Genomic DNA, 26,499 nt, shown 5'->3' on the forward strand with positions numbered 1-26,499 from the left:
TGAATGAAGAAAGTGTTTACATTTTGAAAACTTGCTCTAAGCTTTTGAAATTTTCTGGTTGCTGTCAATAAGAAATCAAGTAAATATTTTACAGATGCAGCCACATCTATAGCTGATTTTACCAAAGTCTTTCCTAAAACACAAATTTAGAGATAATGTAGGGAATAAGATACTTAAATATTTTCAAAATAAATTACTTAGTAATAAGAAATTAGACACAACTGCAGGTTTTCATTTGCTACAAGAACAATTTGACATGAGGCTTATTTAAAAGAAACACTCAACTCTAGAAAGGGTGGTAGTGACATTTTCTGTTGCAGAATAACTTTCCACTTCCGCATACAATTAATATGGCTATTCTTCCATGATACATTTTCAAGAAGAAAAACTCACCAGGAGCTTTTGCCAGGGCCATGAGATGAAAAAAGAGAGTATGTCTTAGTTAGTTAATCATAAGCTCAGTTAACATTTTTGGGATAGGTCCATAAAATCAGGTCATGGTTTTGTCAAAGATGTGGAAAATGTATAATTCCTTAGCCCTTAGCCACAGTTTATGCCCAATGTCTTAAAGCTGGGCTAAGTCCCATCTGTGACTCCTCTTTTCTGGGCTGAGGTGGGTGCTAGTCATCAAAGTTTGGAATGTCATCATAGGAGAAACCCCGGTAGCTTTTGGAGGTGATGCACAGATGGTAAAACCTGGCAGAAACACCAGGATGCCAATGATCAAGATGGTTATCATTTGTTCTGCCCCCATCTCCCCCTTGCTGATGTAGCCCACCAGGAAGAGGGAGCCTGTGATCATGAGAATGGCACCAATCAAAACCAGCATGGTGTCAGGGGCAGTGGCCTTATAAGAAATCTTAGGAGGGCTTTTCTTGAACTGAAGGTCAATGTGGCCATCATCTCTGCTGGAGTGCCTTGAATATTTCATTTTAGTATTGGGGATTCCAGTACAGATGGCATCATAACAAAAGAGGATACAGCTACAGTTGGAGTGACCCGCTCCTCACCATAGCTCACTCACGGTTGGCAGCCCTGACAACTGAGCCTGCATGGGCACCTCCCATCTAACTCCATTCTATGGCCTTTTAGTGGCCTTTTTCTTGATCTGGTGTATGCCCTGTTACTGCAGTCCTTTAACTGTTTTCTGGAGAGTTGAGAAAGATGTTTCTGTTAGTTCTAGCTGGTTGTTCAAAGCTTCTGTGTATGTGTGGGGTGGGGGGTGGGGTGGGGGAGTGGGTGGAGCCCTGAAGATTCTCACTCTGACATTTTGATCAGGCCAAATGCTGTCTTAATTATCCTTATACTGCTAGTGGCTCCTTGAGAAAATATTGCCCCAAATACAGATTTGTTTTGCTTTTACCATCTATGGTGAAACTATAAAGCTAACAAGAATCTGTCCTAACAGGAAGGGAAAACCAAAGGGCACCTCTGTAAATCACCATGAAGCTGAAATGAAGATATCAGTTAGGATCACAAATCTCAAGAAGGCCAGAGGGGGGCCTGAATACACTTACTCGACAAAAAGTTAAACAAATGACATAAAAGCACCTGTCATTAGTATAGTACCTTTATTTTCTCAGTGTTTTCCAAGCCTAACATGTCAATGAATCTCGCTTAGCCCCTTGAGGAATGTGAGTCAGTGTGTGGCTCACCATCTCCCTTTGACAATTGGATAAACAGAGGCACAGGAAGCTTTGGTCATTCAGGGACTGAGAACAAGGAGAAACCTGGGTCTCCTGATCTCCAATTGTGTATTGTTTCTTTCATATTCCAATTTCTTCTCAGAGGTATGAAGTTTTAGCTTCAATGAACCTATTTGCTCCTGGACACTGAATAGGGAACTCTCTTGGTCATTTGCCCAGGACAAGAAGCCATCATATTAGAAATAAATAGCTATGAACTGTGAATTGTCCCCAGAATTTTCTGCCTGGAAGCTTGGATTTTGACTGAACCCTCGCAGCTTCTCTTTTTTTTTTTTTTTTTTTTTTAATCATCATTTTATTGAGATATATTCACATACCACGCAGTCATACAAAACAAATTGTACTTTCGATTGTTTACAGTACCATTACATAGTTGTACATTCATCACCTAAATCAATCCCTGACACCTTCATTAGCACACACACAAAAATAACAAGAATAATAATTAGAGTCAAAAAGAGCAATTGAAGTAAAAAAGAACACTGGGTACCTTTGTCTGTTTGTTTCCTTCCCCTACTTTTCTACACATCCATCCATAAACTAGACAAAGTGGAGTGTGGTCCTTATGGCTTTCCCAATCCCATTGTCACCCCTCATAAGCTACATTTTTATACAACTGTCTTCGAGATTCATGGGTTCTGGGTTGTAGTTTGATAGTTTCAGGTATCCACCACCAGCTACCCCAATTCTTTAGAACCTAAAAAGGGTTGTCTAAAGTGTGCATAAGAGTGCCCACCAGAGTGACCTCTCGGCTCGTTTTGGAATCTCTCTGCCACTGAAGCTTATTTCATTTCCTTTCACATCCCCCTTTTGGTCAAGAAGATGTTCTCCATCCCACGATGCCGGGTCTACATTCCTCCCCGGGAGTCATATTCCACGTTGCCAGGGAGATTCACTTCCCTGGGTGTCTGATCCCACGTAGGGGGGAGGGCAGTGATTTCACCTTTCAAGTTGGCTTAGCCAGAGAGAGAGGGCCACATCTGAGCAACAAAGAGGCATTCAGGAGGAGACTCTTAGGCACAAATACAGGGAGGCCTAGCCTCTCCTTTGCAGCAACCGTCTTCCCAAGGGTAAAACTTATGGTAGAGGGCTCAACCCATCAAACCACCAGTCCCCTATGTCTGTGGTCATGTTAGCAACCATGGAGGTGGGGTAGGCGAATACCCCTGCATTCTCCACAGGCTCCTCAAGGGGGCACTACATCCTTTTTTTTTTTCCCTGTTTGTCTTTTTTCTTTTTTCTTTTTTTTTTTTAACTTTCCCTTCTTTTTTAAATCAACTGTATGAAAAAAAAGTTAAAAAGAAAACAAACATACAATAAAAGAACATTTCAAAGAGACCATAACAAGGGAGTAAGAAAAAGACAACTAACCTAAGATAACTGCTTAACTTCCAACCTGTTCCTACTTTACCCCAAGAAAGTTACATAATATAGCAACATTTCAGTGGACTTGTTCCTACTACATCCATCAGAAATTAACAGACCATAGTCATTTCTGGGCATCCCCAGAACGTTAAATAGCTTATCTGTTCTTCTTGGATTATTGTTCCCCCTTCCTTAATTGCTCTCTACTGCTAGTTCCCCTACATTCTACATTATAAACCATTTGTTTTACATTTTTCAAAGTTCACATTAGTGGTAGCATATAATATTTCTCTTTTTGTGCCTGGCTTATTTCGCTCAGCATTATGTCTTCAAGGTTCATCCATGTTGTCATATGTTTCACCAGATCGTTCCTTCTTACTGCCGCGTAGTATTCCATCGTGTGTATATACCACATTTTATTTATCCACTCATCTGTTGAAGGACATTTGGGTTGTTTCCATCTCTTGGCAATTGTGAATAATGCTGCTATGAACATTGGCGTGCAGATATCTGTTCGTGTCACTGCTTTCCGATCTTCCGGGTATATACCGAGAAGTGCAATCGCTGGATCGAATGGTAGCTCTATATCTAGTTTTCTAAGGAACTGCCAGACTGACTTCCAGAGTGGCTGAACCATTATACAGTCCCACCAACAGTGAATAAGAGTCCCAATTTCTCCACATCCCCTCCAGCATTTGTAGTTTCCTGTTTGTTTAATGGCAGCCATTCTAAGCGGGGTTAGATGGTATCTCATTGTGGTCTTAATTTGCATCTCTCTAATAGCTAGTGAAGCTGAACATTTTTTCATGTGTTTCTTGGCCATTTGTATTTCCTCTTCAGAGAACTGTCTTTTCATATCTTTTGCCCATTTTATAATTGGGCCATCTGTACTATTGTCATTGAGTTGTAGGATTTCTTTATATATGCAAGATATCAGTCTTTTGTCAGATACATGGTTTCCAAAAATTTTTTCCCATTGAGTTGGCTGCCTCTTTACCTTTTTGAGAAATTCCTTTGAGGTGCAGAAACTTCTAAGCTTGAGGAGTTCCCATTTATCTATTTTCTCTTTTGTTGCTTGTGCTTTGGGTGTAAAGTCTAGGAAGTGGCCGCCTAATACAAGGTCTTGAAGATGTTTTCCTACATTATCTTCTAGGAGTTTTATGGTACTTTCTTTTATATTGAGATCTTTGGTCCATTTTGAGTTAATTTTTGTGTAGGGGGGTGAGGTAGGGGTCCTCTTTCATTCTTTTGGATATGGATATCCAACTCTCCCAGCCCCATTTGTTGAAAAGACCGTTATGGCTCAGTTCGGTGACTTTGGGGGCCTTATCAAAGATCAGTCGGCCATAGATCTGAGGGTCTATCTCTGAATTCTCAATTCGATTCCATTGATCTATATGTCTATCTTTGTGCCAGTACCATGCTGTTTTGGCAACTGTGGCTTTATAATAAGCTTCAAAGTCAGGGAGTGTAAGTCCTCCCACTTCGTTTTTCTTTTTTAGAGTGTCTTTAGCAATTCGAGGCATCTTCCCTTTCCAAATAAATTTAATAACTAGCTTTTCCAAGTCTGCAAAGTAGGTTGTTGGAATTTTGATTGGGATTGCATTGAATCTGTAGATGAGTTAGGGTAGAATTGACATCTTAATGACATTTAGCCTTCCTATCCATGAACATGGAATATTTTTCCATCTTTTAAGGTCCCCTTCTATTTCTTTTAGTAGAGTTATGTAGTTTTCTTTGTATAGGTCTTTTACATCTTTGGTTAAGTTTATTCCTAGGTACTTGATTTTTTTAGTTGCTATTGAAAATGGTATCTTTTTCTTGAGTGTCTCTTCAGTTTGTTCATTTCTAGCATATAGAAACATTACTGACTTATGTGCATTAATCTTGTATCCCGCTACTTTGCTAAATTTGTTTATTAGCTCTAGTAGGTGTATCGTTGATTTCTCAGGGTTTTCTAGATATAAGATCATATCATCTGCAAACAATGACAGTTTTACTTCTTCTTTTCCAATTTGGATGCCTTTTATTTCTTTGTCTTGCCGGATTGCCCTGGCTAGCACTTCCAGCACAATGTTGAATAACAGTGGTGACAGCGGGCATCCTTGTCTTGTTCCTGATCTTAGAGGGAAGGCTTTCAGTCTCTCACCATTGAGTACTATGCTGGCTGTGGGTTTTTCATATATGCTCTTTATCATGTTGAGGAAGTTTCCTTCAATTCCTACCTTTTGAAGTGTTTTTATCAAAAAGGGATGTTGGATTTTGTCAAATGCTTTTTCAGCATCTATTGAGATGATCAATTGATTTTTCCCTTTCGAGTTTTTAATGTGTTGTAATACATTGATTGTTTTTCTTATGTTGAATCATCCTTGCATGCCTGGAATGAACCCCACTTGGTCATGGTGTATGATTTTTTTAATGTGTCTTTGGATTCGATTTGCAAGTATTTTGTTGAGGATTTTTGCATCTATATTCATTAGGGAGATTGGCCAGTAGTTTTCCTTTTTTGTAGCATCTTTGCCTGGTTTTGGTATTAGATTGATGTTAGCTTCATAAAATGAGTTAGGTAGTGTTCCATTTTTTTCAATGTTTTGAAAGAGTTTGAGTAAGATTGGTGTCAGTTCTTTCTGGAAAGTTTGGTAGAATTCCCCTGTGAAGCCATCTGGCCCTGGGCATTTATTTGTGGGAAGATTTTTGATGACTGATTGGATCTCTTTGCTTGTGATGGGTTGGTTGAGGTCTTCTATTTCTTCTCTGGTCAGTCTAGGTTGTTCATATGTTTCCAGGAAATTGTCCATTTCTTCTACATTATCCAGTTTGTTGCCATACAGTTGTTCATAATATCCTCTTATAATTTTTTAATTTCTTCAGGATCTGCAGTTATGTCACCTTTTTCATTCATTATTTTGTTTATATGGGTCTTCTCTCTTTTTGATTTTGTCAGTCTAGCTAGGGGCTTGTCAATCTTGTTGATCTTCTCAAAGAACCAACTTTTGGTGATATTTATCCTCTCTATTGTTTTTTTGTTCTCTATGTCATTTATTTCTGCTTTAATCCTTGTTATTTCTTTTCTTCTACTTGGTTTAGGATTGGTTTGCTGTTCATTTTCTAGCTTCTTCAGTTGATCCATTAGTTCTTTGATTTTGGCTCTTTCTTCCTTTTTAATATATGCGTTTAGTGCTATAAATTTCCCCCTCAGCACTGCTTTTGCTGCATCCCATAGGTTTTGGTATGTTGTGTTCTCATTTTCATTCGTCTCTATATATTTAGCAATTTCTCTTGCTATTTCTTCTTTAACCCACTGATTGTTTAGGAGTGTGTTGTTTAACCTCCAGGTATTTGTGAATTTTCTAAGTCTCTGATGGTTATTGACTTCTAATTGTATTCCATTGTGGTCAGAGAATGTGCTTTGAATAATTTCAATCTTTTTAAATTTATTGAGGCTTGTTTTATGTCCCAGCATATGATCTATTCTGGAGAAAGTTCCGTGAGCACTAGAAAAGTATGTGTATCCTGGTGATTTGGGATGTAATGTCCTGTAGATGTCTGTTAAATCTAATTCATTTATCAGAATGTTTAGGTTTTCAATTTCCTTATTGGTCTTCTGTCTGGTTGATCTATCTATAGGAGAGAGTGATGTGTTGAAGTCTCCCACAATTATTGTGGAAACATCAATTGCTTCCTTTAGTTTTGCCAGTGTTTCTCTCATGTATTTTGTGGCACCTTGATTGGGTGCATAGACATTTACGATTGTTATTTCTTCTTGCTGAATTGCCCCTTTTATTAGTATGTAGTGGCCTTCTTTGTCTCTCAAAACATCCCTGCATTTGAAGTCTATTTTATCTGAGATTAATATTGCTACACCTGCTTTCTTTTGGCTGTAGGTTGCATGAAATATTTTTTTCCATCCTTTCACTTTCAGTTTCTTTGTGTCCTTGTGTCTAAGATGAGTCTCTTGTATGCAACATATTGATGGTTCATTTTTTTTGATCCATTCTGCGAATCTATATCTTTTAATTGGGGAGTTTAATCCATTTACATTCAACGTTAAAACCGTGAAGGCATTTCTTGAATCGGCCATCTTATCCTTTGGTTTATGTTTGCCATATTTTTCCCTCTCTCTATTAATATCCTTTATTGTACCCATACCGAATCTCTTTATTACTGAACCTTTCTCCAAGTCTCTCTGTCCTGTCTTTGTTTCTCTGTCTGTAGGGCTCCCTTTAGTATCTCCAGTAGGGCAGGTCTCTTGTTAGCAAATTCTCTCAGCATTTCTTTGTCTGTGAAAAATTTAAGCTCTCCCTCAAATTTGAAGGAGAGCTTTGCTGGATAAAGTATTCTTGGCTGGAAATTCCTCTCTCTCAGAATTTTAAATATATCGTGTCACTGCCTTCTTGCCTCCATGGTGGCTGCTGAGTAGTCACTACTTAGTCTTATGCTGTTTCCTTTGTATGTGGTGAATTGCTTTTCTCTTGCTGCTTTCAGAACTTGCTCCTTCTCTTCTGTGTTTGACAGTGTGATCAGTATATGTCTCGGAGTGGGTTTATTTGGATTTATTCTATTTGGAGTTCGCTGAGCATTTATGATTTGTGTATTTATGTTGTTTAGAAGATTTGGGAAGTTTTCCCCAACAATTTCTTTGAATACTCTTCCTAGACCTTTACCCTTTTCTTCCCCTCCTGGGACACCAATGAGTCTTATATTCGGACGTTTCATATTATCTATCATATCCCTGAGGTCCATTTCGAGTTTTTCAATTTTTTTCCCCATTCTTTCTTTTATGCTTTCATTTTCCATTCTGTCATCTTCTAGGTCACTGATTCGTTGTTCAACTTCCTCTAGTCTTGTACTATGAGTGTCCAGAATCTTTTTAATTTGGTCAACAGTTTCTTTAATTTCCATAATATCATCCATTTTTTTATTTAGTCTTGCAATGTCTTCTTTATGCTCTTCTAGGGTCTTCTTGATTTCCTTCATATCCCGTACTATGGTCTCATTGTTCATCTTTAGTTCTTTGAGTAGCTGCTCTAGGTGCTGTGTCTCTTCTGGTCTTTTGATTTGGGTGCTTGGGCTTGGGTTATCCATATCGTCTGGTTTTTTCATATGCTTTATAATTTTCTGTTGTTTTTGGCCTCGTGGCATTTGCTGAACTTGATAGGGTTCTTTTAGGGTTTGTAGACCTATTGAAGTCCTTATCTCTAATTTATCAGATCTACAGCTTCGTGGAGTACACTTTCTCTAACTAACCAGCAGGTGGCGTCCACGAGCCACCTGTTCTCCACAAGCCAGTTCTCCCCTGCTTAGCCTTTTTGGTGAGTGGGGGAGTGAGTCTTGTGGGGCCCAATTGGTGTAGCAAGCTTGCGTGTTTAGTTGGTGTTGCCTGCCCTGTATGTGGGGCGTGTTTCTGTGCAGTCGGGGAGGGGGGGTGGCCCTAACAATCAAATCTCCCTGATGATCCTAGAGTTTTAAAGCTGCTGCAATAGTCTAATCCTTCAGTTCAGTCCTGCCACAGTTTGTCTCTGCCACTGACCCACAAGTCTTTGGTATTGGCGTATGGCTCCTGAGACTTGCAAGTGGGCCCCTCTTCCAGGCTGTGCACCCCGGGTCCTCTGTTGAGGGATGACTGTGCTATGTCACAGGTGAGTGCCGTCCCCCCAGGGCAGTTCTGGGCTGCTGGGCTGTGTAGGGAGGCTCCCAGTCTGCTCAAATGATGGCTGAATGGGGCTTTGTTAATTCACACTCGCAGCTTCTCTTGATTCACAAAACGCCCCCTTCAGACGCTTTCTTTTTGAACTTAATTGGTGTCTTGCAGCCCCTCCAGTCCTCTGAAGAAGAAACTTAGAGATTTCTCTGTTCTGAAAGGCTATTCAAAACTGTGAAGTATATGGAATTGTAAATATTAAACACTGTTTTCACAAAGAGCTGAAGCCGGGTCTAAGTTTCCTTGAAGCAAAGAGAGAAGATAATTATTGTATCAAACTTCAAAATGGGACACATTAAAAGGAAATAACTGTTGGATGTTTTTTAATGAATTCCCCTTTTGAACCCCAGAAAACTGCATGCTCTGAAAAGCACTTTCTTATTGAACCTGATTTCCAGGGCTCACTTGTCTCAAGAACTTGAAAGCTGAGGCTTTGAGAAGAGCCTAATGGAAATGGGGGTCACAGGAGGAGTCTCTGAAACTTTTGAAGCCAAAAGTTTGACACAATTGAAAAATTTAAGAATGTTTCCAATGAAGACATTCTGTTGTTTTAAAATCATTTCCATTAATGGAGGATTTGCAGTAAGTAGGAGAATAGTGCAAAAAGCACAAAAACTATATTAATATTCCCCAACTACTCTTGAACCCTAAAGTGTGTTTGAACTATAGTCACTTAGGTAGTTGTAAATTATCTGTGAAAAATAATTGATTCTTAACTAAGATGACAGTAAATAAAATTTCAGTGAGTGCAAATTTACTTCTATGCACTTTTTTCTCGATTGCCACCCATGTTGGGGACAGTAAGGCAAAGTCAGCATTAGACTGGGCTTAGGAAAGGGAGGTAAATTGGGAGGCAGAAAAGAAGTAATGGTTTGTGTAAGTTGCCTTCAGAGGGTTAAAGAAGAGGCAGAAAGGGAACCTGGGCTTTACTTAGATATGTGCTGTGTCTTTATGAAGATGGAGGAAGTGGGATGGGCTGTGTGTATAAGGGACTGCTGGCAGGTGCTTGGATTGAAGTTATGGTGGGATAAAGTAAGGCTGTTAAGGGTATCAAAGAGAGAATATATTAATTATCTATATTAAATTATCATTATGACTTCCATTATCTGAGTGACTGTGAATCTCTGAGACCACAGTGTGACCTGGGAGGGGGTCGTACCATCAGAGATGCATTCACAATTTGGGGGGGAAGCAGAGAGGGCTCGAGCATGTGTTCTGTGGTTCCTGAAGATGAAGATACAAGTGTTTACCACACCATTGGGAAGCTGAGTTTGACAAAGAGAGTCTCTCCCCTGCCTCCAGCTCACAGATTTTGTCAGCTGCCGAGCTCACAACTGCCCCTGTGGACAAGCCGTCCAGGAAGCTTTTGTTTGTGGGTGGGACTGGGGAGAGTGTGTGCTTTCCTAGGGATGCCTGACAGGATGAGCTTAGCTGACTGCGCACATTTACCTTCATATTTATGGGCTCTTTCTGTCCATTTGCCTCTAATGAGCTCTTTTAGTGGCATCTAAGTAGCCACAAGGTGACAGCTCTAATGCATGGGCACTCGGCAAATTATACCTTAAATATTATTTAGAAATGTTTAATGAGATAAAGTATAATTTCAAAATCCATATATATTATTACCAGGCTTTCAACATTACATTTGTACAAGAAAGAAAAGGAGAAACCATTAGGTTCTTTACACATAGTTTAAAATATTGTAAAGTTTTAATGGCTGTAAAATAATGGTTTTAAAATTTATTGACCTATAAGCACAAAATGTTTCAAATCCAGGATTTGAAGAAATTGTCATTAAAAAGTATTGAGGATGTCTGGTGTAAGGAAAATGATCAAAAATTGATTGGGGTGATGAAAGCACAACTATACAATGGTGCTGTTAACAGCTGATTTAGCTGATTGTATATCATGGATGATTATATGGTATGTGAATATATCTCAATAAAACTGAATTAAAAGAAAGTATTGATGGTGACTTTCATGTAGCCATTTCTATCATAAAACCCGACAAAATGTTATAAAAAATGTCAAATTTCTCACTAAAAATCTGGAAATATTTTATTTGAAAGTTTTATACAAATATGATATTTTAAACTTTTCTTATCACTAAAATAATTATTTTTTCTACCCAAGCCTCCAGTTCACCTCATCATTTTTTTTTTGTCTGCATTCCATGACATGAAAAGATTGTGCAGCAGTGGGATGGAGGACTAAATATTTAGGAAAAAAAGAAGACTCTGTGTTAGGTGACATCTGCAACCAAAGCACACATACACACATCTCCCTGATCATTCAGGAAAATGAGATCCTGAGAAATGTTTAGCAATCAGTAGATGGAAAACGGAATTAATTATATAGTAACCTGTTATTACTAATTTAGGATGTGTGAAATCCCATTAACATTGTCTTCATTTGGTTTGCTGTCTTTACTGCTTCACATTAGTGAACGTGAAAATATTTATACGGGCCTGATCAGCTTACCCAGAGCTCATTCTGCCAAGTCTATTTTTTCTCTTGTAGTTGGGAGAAGGACCACTAAATATATGATTTTTTTTATATATCTATGGACTGTTTAAACATGTCTCTTGAATTTGAGAGCAGAATTTGAACAGGATGCTATTGTTTCAGAGAGTTTTAGGCTCTATTTACTATGAAGGAAAATTGGGAAAAGGTGAGTGAGTCCTGATGTTTGAAGAAACTAGTTCTCTCCCACCTTCACTACTAGCTGGTGATTGACATGAGGGGGTTTGCAGCTGGACCTCTGTTCTGCCCTAATCGACCCTTCCTACTCCATCAGGAACATGCAGAGAAGAGGAAGCAAAGGAGGCAGAGAGGGGGGAATAGGGAGAAGTTAGGCAGGTGTCTGGGCTCTCTGACTGGCACCTCACAGACTTCCGTCTCAAAGAGTTCTACCCCATTTCTTTGAAGAAATTCAGTTATCAACTCCATAATTTTCCTGAGGGTGCTTGCCAGTTCCATCAACCTTTGAAGTTTGTAGGCTCTTTTATCCCAGAGGTCAGCCCCTCAGTAAATCTTCAATTATATTTTTGAATATAAATAATATAATTTTACCTTTTGGCTTGACCTAGTTACAATAAAAATATGAAAATAGGAAACAGCAATTTGTGGTGAAATTTGGCATTGGAGGAGAACTTTCTGGAGACTGATGCTTACCCTACACCAGGAATATTAACATCTTTCTCCTCTATCAGCTACCACCGAAACCCTCCTAGCTCCCTCTAGATAAACCCACTTTAGCCCCTGGTGCCCCCTTGACTTCAGAATTGCTCTTTGGGAAGGTTGAAAATCCTGGCAATTCAGAAGAGTTGCAGATTAAATTTCTGTTTCAAAAGGGCAATAAATCTGTGGCAACAGGCAGCCTGGTGGTGGTGGTGGTGGGGATTATCAAACAGCTGTGTTCTCATTTTCTCATTTCCAGGATGTCCTACATTAGTGTTTCTCTACTTTTTCACCACAACAATTGACTTGAAGGATTCTGTCCATACACATTAGTTAACAGGTGCTCATTGCAGCTATAATGGAGATGGTATGGTTGGGGCCCCACAGGTGACTCTGATAATCTCTCTAGGAAGGCAGGACTCTTTGCATCCCTGCCCTCATATCCACTACAATACAGCAGGAGACAATTTAAAATCAAACTGTCCATTGTATAGCATCCATTGACAGTCTATTCCAAGGTTTGAGGAGTAATTGGACAGGGAGTTTTATCAGAAAAGACCATTGCAGTGCAATGTTTCCAGAAGGCTGATTTAGTCTTGAAAGCCAAGATAAATCTCCATATTAGAAAATCCTCCTGATAGAAGCATGTTTAAAAGACAGAGGAATCAACTTGAAAGAACTCCCAATGGCTAAGGTTGGACCAGTTTTGAGAAGCAAAATAAACAACAATAGTAATAGATTATAACACATATGATAAAATAAATATCCATGACTCTATACTGATATAAATAATTCAATTCATTAATGGGGAGAAGGGATACCTTCCCCTTACAGAAGGATTCCAATGAATAAATGTAAAATTAATGAGGGAAATAGAAAATCACTACCATATTAATAATTGTTGTTGGCAGTGTCCACTGCTGGATCTGAAAATTAAAAGTTTGAAGAGAAACAGGATATTTGAATGTCAAAAGGTGTCTTCCCAAGATATTTATTCATTAAAAAAGGGGAAAATGGTAACTTCACAGTGGCAAAAGCTGGGAGACACTACTCTAGCCAAGTGTTCAAGGTTAATATCACCAGTAATGAGGTGTATCAATAAGGCAAAAGGATCCACTGAGAAGGTCCCAAAATGCATAACCTGAATTTAATTATGAGGAAACATCAGATAAACCCAAACTGTGGGACAATCTACAAAATAACCAGCCAGTACTCTTTAAAAATGTCTTTCATGAAAGACAAGGAAAGATGAGGAAGTTTCAACCTGGAGGAAATAAGACACAACAACAAAATGCAATGTAGTCTTCTGGGATTGGATCCTGGAAAAAGAACAACAATGGAAAAACTATAGAATCCAAATAAAATCTATTCTTTAGTTAACAGTGCTGTATCAATGTTTGAGAATTGTAATATGGTTATGCAGAATGTTAACCTTAGGGGGAACTGGGTGAAAGGTAAATGGGAACTCTGTTCTATTTTTGCTACTTCTCTACAAGTCCAAAATTATTTCAAAATTAAAAGGTAACAAAAATCCTCCTTATAATCTGAATTCTGCAACCCCTACTCTATGTTATTGAGTCTCCGCATGGCCATTGCTAATCCGTTTGTTTGTCAAATTCTGTTACTTTTGTCTCTTTGCAGCACCTGACACTCTTGGACTCTTCCTCTGTGAAATGTTATATTTCCTTACTCACATTACACTTTCCTCTTCTCCAATTGCTGTATTTGAACCCATTTTCCTTTTACTTCTTTCAAGAAGGCTAATTGCCAGAGTTTTCCCCTTTGCTCTCCTTTTCTTCTGTCTAAATGCTCCATGTTGCCTTCTAGATGAAAATCCCAACTACTCAGTGTGATTACAAGGCTCTTCTCAGTGGGCTCCAACCCGTCTGGCCAGCCTTGTCTCCCCACAACTCCCGCTCCTCTGTGGCTACATAAACTTTTGTTCACAGACTTGTGTATTATTTCATACCTTGAGCTAGGTGTTGGATTTGCACTGGTGAAAAAAAGAACCCTTCTTCAAGTGGAAGAGACAGAAAATAAACAAGCAAATGCATAAATAAACAAAGATATATTACAAATTGCAGTAAGGGCTAGATAGAAAAACCAATAGCATTCAGAGAATAATGGGGTGGGAGTGCTTGGATATTTTAGATAAGACAGTCAGAGAAGGCCTGTTTGAAAATGACCATGAATTTTATAAAAACCTACTCATAAAAAAATTTTGGCAATATAGAAAAGTTTTAAAAATCAATGCAAGAAATCACTCATAATCCCATCAGTCAGAAACAATTATCAATTATTTTAATGCCTAAGTATGTAGAGAAGGATAAACAGACCAAAGCAATCATACTGTACATGCTGTTTTAATATAAAGCATTACATTTAGTTTTACTTGGATTCAACCTAAGTGAAGAGAGAATTGTTGAATTTCAATAAATGTGTCTTCCCAGTAATAGATACTAGATCTGAAGGACAATATTCTCAACTTTGGCTGCCCACAAGAAGGCCCTGAGGTGAACTGGAATAAGGTGAAGTGGGATAACAGGCTGTCCCTGGGATCAGAGGTTGGGGCAGGGACAACTTTACAGAGCTAGTATCTTCTGAGCTGGGCTTTGACCATAAACATAGTCTCATAAGGCAGAAAAGGAGGAACAAGACCATTTCAGTCAGGGGCCACAGCTTATCCCTGAGCTCTGAAGCATGATTTGGCTTCAGGAAGTAGCTCACTACTCTAAGACAGTGATTCGGTGCTGTGAGAAGGGAACTCCAGAAACTTTGGCTAAATATATAGGTGAGGCCCAGATGACAAAAGGGCTGGTGTGCTACTCTAAGGAAAGTTCTGCTTTCAACCTTTGTAGGAGGCCAATACAAGAATTATCCATGTTTTCATTTTTTACAAACCCTTAAAGTCAGTTAAGCTACTTAAATGCTATTTAATCACTCTTATGACAAATTCTTCCTTGACTTCCAATTTATCATTTTAAGAAAATTTTCTATGTTTATTGCACCAGGAAATGAGTCTTACCCAAATCACTTTGTTGCCCCATTTGCCTTGGCTTTGTGGAAATTCATAACTAGACTTAGGGCCTAATCCAATGCCTTTCCAGGCTCTGAATGTGTACCTGCTGGTTTTCATCACCAGATTTCAGTCTGAAATCTCACTGACCATGTTCTCCCATCCGTTCCCGGGTCTGTGGTGAACCTTCCTGATGCTGACTGGATCACCCCTGGGTAGAGGACGTGTTCTTCCTGCCACACTGGGCCCTCCCTCGGCTGGACCTCTGCCCCAGGCCTGCTCCATACCAGGGGCCATCCAGCCCACGTTCCTGCCCCTGCAGTCCTGACACATCTACAAGTACCTTGACATGTTGACAAAGAAGAAGCTGACTGGTGTGATGGAAGCAAGTGAAGGTACATAGGGAGCAGATCACATAGGACCTGGCAGGCCATAGGAAGTTTGGCTTTTTAGCCCACGTACAAAGAGAAGAATTAATAAATGTCATTGTTTTACTGTCACACATTGACAGTGTGCTCACAGCCAGGTACACATTTCACAGCGTAACTTTGAGAAGAGGGATTTAATTATCACTTATATGGCTGTAAATATTGGAGGACAATTATTGGATAAGAAATTCCAGAATGTAATTCCAGCTCTGATAATGACTTCTTCTGTGGTGGTGGGCCCTTAGGGGCCTGACTCACTTTCCAGTTTGAATAAATGATTAGTAAATTGTAAATTCCACTGGAGAACAAAAAGCAGAATGCCATGTTCCTTGAGGAAATAGAGTTCTTACTTTTAGACCTGTGCTTCCTAATTTTTTAAAAATTCATATTCTCATCAGGGACTTAAAAAATTACAGATTCTTGAGCCCAAACCCAGACCTAATGAATGAGAATCCTTGGTGCTGGAGCCTAAATATATATAATTAAAACTCTAAAGGTGTTTCTAAGGTGTATGCTTGATTGAGAACTAAGGTTCCAGATGATTATCAAAATCCTATTTAGCTTGATGTAAGAGCTCAAATAAAAGCGGGGACTGAAGGCATTTATTTTTGCCTTTGAGATTGCTTTCTCTAAGGATATTAGGTCTTAATTTTGAAGCACTGCTTGAAAATCCTATATTCTACATTCCTTCTCCCTTAGCTCTCATTCAATAAACATCTTAAGCTAAGCATCAGTAAGAGGAAGCAACAGTGATTACTGCCTTTGGCCCCTGGAGTTTCAGCTTCACTCAAATTAGAGAAATTTCCTGATAGAGTCATTTGTCATGTCACTTCACATTTTGATGTGAAGAAAACTCATTTGGGATTCTTTTTAATACAAGATCTTTCCCTAAGGACCCAGGAAATAAAAACTCTACCTCCACAAATAACTCCATGAAGCTGTGGCACAAATCAAAATATTAAGTATATAAATGTGCTCTTGGAAAAACAAATTCAAGTTGTCATTATCTGCCCATTCTGTACTCAGAAGGCAAAGACAAGGTGTCCACCATTCCATTAATTAAAAATTCCAAAGAAGGCCTAGATGATTATTATTACTCAATGCGACAGACGTTGATGCGGCTCAGAAGGAATTTAATTTCAAAATCCAGAAATCAAATATCTGAAGTCATCTGCTTGGACTATTTATTCACCTTGTGTGCGGACTTATGCAAGTTCATTATTGCATGCTTTTTTTTTTAAGGAAGCAACAGACGTCTGTATCCATTAGAGGAGAAATGCAGGGCAGTGGGTCTAAAGCATTTTGAATAAACTCCAAAAGCTCACCAAACGATCCACGTATATTGCTGCCCTCACAGATAGGTAGAGCCATGTGACTACTTCTGGCCAGTGAGCGCGAGTGAAGGTGACTCGCTACTTCTGGGATGGCTGAGTTCTGGATTTGCTGTGTATCCTATCTGAACATCACCAATGCAGGCCTATGAGGTATCCAAAGAACACCTCCATACATGGATGCTTTTGGTATGTTTTCCTCAAGGTGATCCGTGTTTGAGGACCAAAATCAAACTTGTGAGGGAGGCATAAATTAAAACAAGCACACATTTTATTTCACAACCTTTTTGCCATAGGTCTCTGATGCTTTATTCAGTTTTAAAAATACACTGCATGTCCTTTCTTAATCATTCTTAATATTTCCTGGTAATAGCAGTCTCCATTATATCCTTTGAGGTTGCTGTAGAGTTTTGTTAGTCAGAGCCTGCAGGAGAAATGGATCTGCCAGGGGGCTGGTGCCTTTGAGGCTGCCATTTTCTCTCTTTGGCAATTCCATTGATAACTTCAGTACCTCAGGAAATCCAGAAGGACTCAGACCTCATAGCCCCATTCTGAGAAGCTTCTTTGTAAGCATTCAGGCACTCAGGGCCCCAATTACCGAGTCCTGTTAGGCTGGGGGAGGAGTTCTCTCCAGCTTTGTTCTGGTGAAAATTCCTTCAGAGGTTCCCAAATACCAGCTTAGGACTTTTAGCTACAGACATTAGTATATACAGTTTCAAACTACTCTGTTCTTGAGCTCCTTACAATCTACTGGAGCGAAAACTTGTTAAAACAAGAGTAGAATAACAATGAAACAAGTGCTTCAGTGCAGAAAAATAAATCAATGAGTTGTCAAAAAAGACAGCTGTGGGAATTCCTGGTAGAAAAAAGTTAGCTCAGTTCCTAATCTTAATCCAAGTTAACCTGTATCTTAAGTATAAATCAACTGCTGACAGGTGCGGGTGGGCATATGGGCAAGTAGAATGGTGTGTGCGAAGGCCTGGTGTGGTCATGAGGCATGACTGGAGTAAAGCAAGAACCAGGGAGAAGTGAGAGGTTAGCCTGGAAAGATAGGACAGGAGCAGACTGTGGGAAGCCTTGAATATTGGACTAAGGAGAGGGGAAGGGTGGGGACCTGAAGGTGAGGCTGCTTCCCTGGTAGACCAGTGGTCATGTCTGGAGGCAGGAGGCAGGTAAGGAGGTCACGAATAGAAAAGACAGTGCAAATCTTGATATCCTGGATCAATGACAATGATGAGTTGACAATGATTAGCTTGCACTGTGTTAGAAGCATTGTATATATTAACTCACTTAAATACACTACAACCTATGAGGTAGGTACTGTTATTATTTGTGTTTTACAGATTTAAAATCATTGAGGTCAAGTGAAGTCATGTAACCTGCCCAAGGTCTCACGGCCAGTAAGGTTTGGGGTGCTTTCCAGTGACTGCCAAGCCATGGAACTAGAGGGTGGTAGAATTATGACTGGTTGTGAGCCTCTCCATGGGGCAGCAGAGGGGATGCAGAACTCATTTTGGGTGAAATCTCCCCTTAGAGAGCTAGAAAGTGGTCTTCCTTCATCCTTAGAAAACTGCTTCTCTCTGGGATGTAATAAGGGCTGACTTGGAGGGGACCTCAAGGTAGCTTATAACCAGGGCATTTCTGGGGTGAGTTCTCCAACTAGGACATCCCCCAAACCCAGTGATATGTGCTTACAGGGATGAAATTTGTGTGTTTTGGTTACACAGATGTGTTTGAGTCACGTACTTCCCTTTCCTAGCTGTGTACCCTTGCACAAGTTACTTAACCTCGCTGAGGCTTAATCTCTTTACCTGCAAAATGGAGACGATGGTACATCCTTCCTCATAGGGTTGTATTAAAGGGGGTGAGCAGGTAAAATGCTCAGCACCTGGCAGATAATTAGTGCTCATTAAGTGTTACCTATCTTGTTGCTACCCAGCATCATGGTACTAGATTTTGTTAAACATGTATTAGATAAGACTCAAAGAAAGGAAACTGCAAATTGGAAAAATGCTAGTATAGCTACAAAAGATAATGCTAATATAGCTGGAGCTAGTCAAAACATACCTGATTTCCATCTTCTCTTTGTCAAGGAAACTTTCAGCACATGCCCTGTAGATAATGAAAAGCTCATTATTCTTTTCTTCTTTGGTTTGCAGCCCTTCTTTTCAGGAGTTTGGCAAAAGGGGAAAGAGCAAGTTGCCTTATCTAAAACAGTGCAATAATTGGTTGTCTGAGTGGCATTTTGCATCTGATTTTCCCAAGAGGAGAGTTGCAGGAGCCAGACAGTATCTGGGCCCCAAGGTCAGTCTCTGGCCCTATGGACCAGAACGTGTTTTCCATAAACCAGTAGGATACATACATCCATGCAGTACATACATGCAAAATATAGCTGCTTTGTGCAACTCAAGAAAGCTGTTTTAAAAAATTCTTGTACAAAGATCTCAATTCTGTTGTCGTAAGCTCAATCACACCCTCAGCTAAAGGAGATTGAAATTATTGATCTCTGAAAACTGCTTCAGCAATCTCTTTCCTAGGGGCTGTTTTTTTTTGTTGTTGTTGCAGAGATGCTTTTATTTTTTTCTAAAGATAGCCACTCCCTTTCTTTCAGTGTTTATGCTTCCTTATGTGTAAATACAAGAGAGAAAATATTTTAAATGGTGTGTATGTGTGTCTGAAAACCAGTGGCAGAATGCTTTTTAATTACTTGCTTTGTGCATTTCCAAGATATTTTGTGGCCTTTGAGCACCACCTAGTGGCAATGTGTAGCCAAACAAACAAAAAACCCAAAACACCAGAACTGGGCAATTTAGAGATTAAAGAAAATATCAGAATCAATTGATTATTTTTCATTTAAATGAACTAGAGAGCATGTTGCTTCCACAGCAGGAATGCAATCAGGTCATTGCAGTCACCACTACTGCAATCAGGGCCTCTCCTTCCTTCTTGCTTTTATTCCTTTGGTTATCTAGGGCACTTTTATTACTATCATTGCTACCATATGTTTTTAAAAAAGAAAATAAAACCCCACACATTCTGGTGATTGCAGTACCTATTCCCTCAGGTTTTTATAGAAATAGACATTTTAGTAGTTTAAATTTGGATTGATTCCAATGTGATCCAAGTCCTCATGTCCCCACCACCACTTCCTGATGGTCTCTGAGAAGGGTAATGGGACTCTAATGAGGAGAGAGCCACCTTCTCTGCCTGCTGCAGCCATGGCTTGCGTGTCATTCCTTTATGTTGCTTGCTTGTCAAGCAACATGAATTTGCATTTGTTATTGGGCACTCACACACTCTTAGCTCATATCAAACTCAAAGCCATATAGGTCTTTTGAATGAGATATGCTGCTAATCCAGCTCTTTTCCATCCTGTCAAGCACAAATGATGACAAGGAGGATCAAGCACATGGCCTTCCTTTCATCCGCATCAAATATCACCTTGTTGGTTTTGGTCCCAGTGTTGTTGGAGACCACTGAAGTGTTTTATTCATCTGGCCTACATGTGTGTCATCTAGAAATTTAATAATCATTTTGTCCATGTCTCTAAGCTGTTGATTAAAATGTTGAGTAGGACAGAGTCTACAAGTGCTGCCGCAGCGTAGCAGAATTCTCTGTCCAGGACTATTAATCAACATTTTTGGGGTTGGGTTCAGGCTTTTAGTTGCCAACTGTGAAGTTAAGAAAACAATAATCACAACTACAACCATTTTTGATCTTTTATATCCAGACCTTGAGCCAAGCCCTTGACATGTATTATGTCCAATGATTATGACAGTTCTGCAAGTAGGCATTCTTACTCTTATTTTTCAGATAACTAAGAATGGAGAGATCAAGTGGTATACCCAAGGTCACATCCAATTGTAAGTGGCTGAGCTGGATTTGAACATATAGTTGTCTGACTTCAAGGTCTATACTCTTTTCACTGCACCAGACTGCCTCAGTATTTCAATTTTCTGGAGGCACAAATCTCTAAAAGATGATTGGTGATCAAAAGGAGCAGAGAAATGGAATTACAAGTTTACAAAACTTTAGTTTGACACAATTTGATACTGTTGATAAAATCAATTCATTATTAAAACATATTGGGACTTCACACTCATAACTGTTCCTGGGAATGTAACAGTCACGCTGTGATGAAAACATCAGTCTGAATTTTATCAATATGATAGATGGAGTAAATGCCAGCTACTTATTGGTGAGATGAATGTTCTCAAATTCACCCAAAAATGTATGCTATGAGTACAATGACAGTGCATCCTTGCACCATTCCTGACCCAAATGGGGATGGTTTTAATATTCTGCTCTTAAGAATGATGCTTGCTGTAGGTTTCTATTTGATTTCCTTTATGAGAATGAAGAAGTTTCTTTCTATTTCTATTTCTAGCTTGCACAAAGGATTTTAAAAATCAAAATGCTTTCTGCATATCTAATGAAATAATCAGACTGAAGTCTTTATTGTGAACTGTATCAAAATATGGAAAAAGTTTACAAAACACATATTCACACACACAGTTCAAAATGAGCACCATCATGTGAACCCACTTGTCAGGTTAAGAACTAGAACTAGAGCATCAGTCCTTTAGAAGCCCACTTCATGGCCCTCTCCAGTCTGATTCTCCTCCTTTCTCCCCAGAGGTAACCGTTATCCTTATATTTGTGTTGGTTACTTGCTTTTCTTTATGGTTTTACCACCCATTACATAGCGTTAAGAATATATAATTTAATTATGCCTATATTCGAACATGATGAATGGAATCACACAGTATTTATTCTTCTGTGACTTGCTTTTTTTGGTCCAGCATGGTTTATGAGATTTATCCATGTCAATACCTGTAGCTGTTGTCCACATATTTTCATTGCTGAACAGCATTCTGCTGAATGGCCTTGCCACCATGTATTCATTTATCTTCCTGTACATGGATAATCTGAGTTGTTTTCAGGTTTGGATTAGTGTAAATACCGCGCTACACAGATTTTTGTATATATGTCTTAGGACACATATGCCAAAGTTTCTTTTCTATGTGATCATGGAGATGCCCCTTTCAGATCTCCTTCAAGAGAACCTACTGCCTGGAGCATGGCTGATTGACAGTCTCCGGTGCTGCACCTTTGGATGTACGGTGGGTTTGTGCTAGGCCACACTTCCCTTGAGCTGCCACCAGCGGAGACGGTGTTATAACTGGCTGTCACAGTGGGAAAGGCCAAGGGGAAAATTGTGAAACTGCCTTCTTCCACCCAACCTAACTGGGTCAGCCTAGATAACCACACTGTTTAGATTTGAGAAAATTGGCTTCTCTAAGAATTATTTTTATTTTTATGGCAATATTTGTAAGTTGTAAAATGTGTTTCCTTGTTTTTGTATAAGGATGTGGGCAACCATGTAATCATTTCTTGCAGGGGTGTGCTGGAATCTGCTCCTTTAGGCTTTGGAGACTGACTGTTAAATATTAAGGAATTTTGTGAGCCAGTTGTTAGTATTTACACCAGAAATCAGTAACGCCACAAGTTAGAGTTGTTGTTTTTTTTTTTTGTTTTGTTTTTTGGACAGCCAGTTTACCAACACTTCACTGGCTGGCTACTATGCTTTAATCTGATCTCTATTCCCATGCTGAGCGGTCTGTGTGTAGTGCAAATTTGATTAGGTTGTTTCTCTGCAATGACTTCCCATGGACCTTCTTGGGTGAGGTCTAAATTTCTTACCCTGAAGTTCCAACATCAAGAGTGACTTTTGGGGAGACTTTAGTCCTACTAGTACCTCTATCAATCTTTCTTAATTCTTTGTCCTGATAATTTACATTTTCTCAATGAGGTATAAAGCCCCAATACTGTCCTTACAACCAGATTGCCAGGTGGTCTTTCCTGCTCACGTCTCAATCCCCTCCACTCCACCCTCCACAGACATAATGCATTGTGTGTTTCTCTACTTCTGAACTTATGTCGCACAAACATCTTATGCTGTCACATGGCCAGCTACATAATTTGCAGGTTCCAGTGCAAAATGGAAATGTGGGTCCCTTGTTCAAAGTGCAGGAAGATAGTGCCATGGCAGGTACTCAAATAAACAGCTTTTTCCTTTCTTTTGCTGTTTTTCTCCCCAGTTGTTACAATGTTTTAAAAATGTGATACTTAGAGTTCTCTGAGCTTCTTCCTGGTGATCATCTCTCTTGGCTTCTGGTTACTGGACTTTCCTGACAGCATGGCCCCCAAATGCCAGTCTTCACTCTTGCCTCAAATGAAGAAAGTAAAGTGGCTTCCTGCCCCAAGCCAGAGGAAACATCAGCCACTCTGGACTTTGCAAAAGGAGAAAAAGAACAGCAGGAGACAGTTGAACATATTGATGAAGTACAAAATGAAATAGACAGACTTAATGAGTAAGCCAGTGAGGAGATTTTGAAAGTAGAACAGAAATATAATAAACTCCGCCAACCATTCTTTCAGAAGAGGTCAGAATTGATTGCCAAAATCCCAGATTTTTGGGTAACAACATTTGCAACCATCCCCAAGTGTCTGCGCTTCTTGGGGAGGAGGGTGAATAGGCACTGCATTATTAGACCAGAGTTGAAGTGACAGAATTTGAAGATATTAAATCAGGTTACAGAATAGATTTTTATTTTGATGAAAATCCTTACTTCAAAAATAAAGTTCTCCCCAAAGAATTTCATCTGAATGAGAGTGGTGATCCATCCTCAAAGTCGACTGAAATCAAATGGAAATCTGGAACAGACTTGATGAAATGTTCAAGTCAAACACAGAACAAATCCAGCAGGAAGAGGCAGCCTGAAGAACCAGAGAGCTTCTTTACCTGGTTTACTGACCTTTCTGATGCAGGTGCAGATGAATTAGGAGAGGTCATCAAAGATGATATTTGGCCAAATTCATTGCAGAACTATTTGGTTTCTGACATGGATGATGAAGAAGGGGAAGGAGAAGAAGAAGATGATGATGATGAACAAGAAGGATTGGAAGATATTGATGATGAAGGGGATGAGGATGAAGGGGAAGAAGATGAAGATGATGAGAGAGAGAGGAAGGAGAGGAGGATGAAGGATAAGATGACCAATAGAACACTGATGGATTCTAACTTTCCCTTTCTAATTTTCTCCAGTCCCTGGGAGCAAGTTGCAGTCTTTTTTTTTTTTTTTTTCCTCTTGTGCTCAGTCACCCTGTTTTTGAGATCTCTTTTCTCTCCTTTACACCATAGTTCTCAACTTATTTTGGGGGAAATACCTTGTGTACAATACCATGGAAAAAGAATCTCTACCCATTCTGTTCCAAATTCATTTTTATCCCTTCCTGTCTCAACAACAACAAAAAACTTTATGGAATCAACACACCACCGTGCTCTGTGGGGAAAAAGAAAAACCTTCTGCCTCCTTCACTCTGCTGGAAGCTGGAGGGTGCTACGCCCCTGTGAAGCAGTGCATAGAATTCTAGCTTTTTTCCTCCTTTCTCTGTTTATTGGGCTCAGAGATTACACTGTGTCTCTATGTGAGTATGGGCAGTTAGTATTTACCAACATGTATCTGTTTACTTTCTCTTGTTTAAAAAAAGAAAAAAAAACTTAAAAAAAATGGGGTTATAGAAGGTCAGCAAAGGGTGGGTTTGAGATGTTTGGGTGGGGTAAGTGGGCATTTTGACAACATGGCTTCTCCTTTAGCATGTTTAATTGTGATGTTCAATGGACATCCTTGTAGTTTAAGATGACACTTTTAAAATAAAATTCTCTCCTAATGATGACTTGCCCTGCCACTCAATGGGAGAATCAGCAGAACCTGTAGGATCTTATTTGGAATTGACATTTCTCTATTGTAATTTTGTTCCTGTTTATTTTTAAATTTTCTTTTTGTTTCACTGGAAAGGAAAGATGATGCTCAGTTTTAAATGTTAAAAGTATACAAGTTGCTTTGTTATAATAAAGCTAAATGTGTACAAAAATGTGATACTTAATGCCATTTAAAGTCAAGAAAAACTAAAATTTAAAATTATTGTCATGGAATTTACTGATTATCTTTATATTGTGCAATGCCAGTTTTAAAATTAAGACTTACATGTGGAATCACCAAATTTACACAATTTATATTTTATAGTTTGTATATGTGTGTATTTTGCTGTTTCCAGAACAGTGGAAATACTGCACAAAATGAACTCAACTGATTTTCTCTCACTTTTTGATACATTCACATTTACCAACACTGTCTACCTTGCGATAACTGATGAATAAGGAAGAATGGAAGGCAAAGAAATCATGAGTTATCCTATCTTGCCCTTTCTTCTATGTCATCATTTTCAGCATAAGTGGAAGGCTAATTTAGGGCAGTAACAGTAAGAAAAGATACGTAGGGTCCTCTATCATTGATGTTTCTTGGAATGGCATTGCTTTCTCTCTGCGTTGGAAACAAGTTCTGGTTGGAACAGAAGGTGTGGACTCTCAGGGTTGTCAGTGCCACCACTTAGTCAGTCAAAGGCATAACATGTTTATCTTGAACTTGCTTTGAGTCTCGCTGGACACCCCCATATCATGGATCCACCAGAATTCTGTGCCCACAGGGAGAACACACCAACTAGATGGATTGGCAAGGGAATGACAGACCCACATATTGCCCTTGTTTCCTCTGCCCGGGATCATGCTCCATTGCCCTATCAGACTGCAATTATACAACACAAGTTCAAAGATAAAATTATTAAGAATTTAAAGACAACGAGAGCAGAGTATTACACCAAGTGCAGGGTCCTTCTGAGTGTAGGACTGTGTGCACAGATCTCATGCCATGAAGCAGGCCCTGTGCTGTCATTTGCCTCAGGACCTTAGCACATACTGTTCTCAGTGCTTCAAGCAACCTGCCTCCCACCTGCACTTTGCCTGCTGACTCCTACTTACAGGCTCTGATAAGGACCCCAGTTCCTCTGGGAAGCCTCTCTTGAGCTTTCTCTAGTAGATTCTATGCCCGCTTTCTGTGGAGCACTAGCATTTTTTGCCTTTCTTTATTATTCTATTATAAACAATTGTATTGTATTAAAATTATCTGTATCTTCAATTAGATTAAATCTTCCTTGAGAATATAAACTTTGTCTCATTTGCAGTTGTATCTCAAGCAACTAGCACACTTCCTGACACGTTAGGTGCTAACTAAATATTCTTGAATATACAAAAGAATGGATAAATTGAGAAATTCTTTCATTAAAATATGCTCTAGTTTAATGATGTCAGTGGAGTCTATTAAATGTGTAAGGATTTTTTGCTTTTGCATTAAATGTGTTTAGACTAATGGAACTTTTGATTTTTGCTTCTCTCTTTTCTCCCAGATAAGTCCTGTTAACTGCTATTCCTTATGGAAGTTAGGGTGCAGTCCTTACTCCTGTCTCTAGCCTATTGAGGTCTTGGAATGTAGATCTCATACTTAGTAGAGTTTTCCATAAAATAAGAGTAAGTGGACACAGAAAAAAGCCTGTGTCTCTTCTCTGAGCAATTACATAAACTGTAGCAGATGAACTTTGACATATTTATTTTGGCTGCTCACTCATATTTTGGTTTATTTCCGGGTTCTTAGCTATGTTTGGAGTATGTGAATAGTTACTCTATCCTGAATTGCTTTTTTTCAGTTCCATTCTCCACTCTTAGCCCTTCCTGGGAATACATCATTGTGGACTGAACCTGTAAGATCCTGTCATCTCTGGGTGCTCTTACCTGTGGATGTGGCTCTTAAGAAGCAGATGCAGGTTTACCTGGTGTCTGAGCCAAGACTAACCAGGGTAGGCAATGACTGGGCCT

At 39.3% G+C, this 26,499-nt stretch overlaps 2 pseudogenes; one reads left to right on the forward strand and one right to left on the reverse strand.

The window, feature by feature from the left end:
* Positions 1–620: 620 nt before the first annotated feature.
* LOC119540588 lies at positions 621–1,705 on the reverse strand (annotated as a pseudogene).
* A 21,221-nt stretch (positions 1,706–22,926) lies between these two features.
* Positions 22,927–23,793, forward strand: LOC119540589 (annotated as a pseudogene).
* Positions 23,794–26,499: the final 2,706 nt, after the last annotated feature.

This window comes from Choloepus didactylus, chromosome 7 (genome assembly GCF_015220235.1).
Source record: "Choloepus didactylus isolate mChoDid1 chromosome 7, mChoDid1.pri, whole genome shotgun sequence".
Lineage (NCBI taxonomy): Eukaryota > Metazoa > Chordata > Mammalia > Pilosa > Megalonychidae > Choloepus > Choloepus didactylus.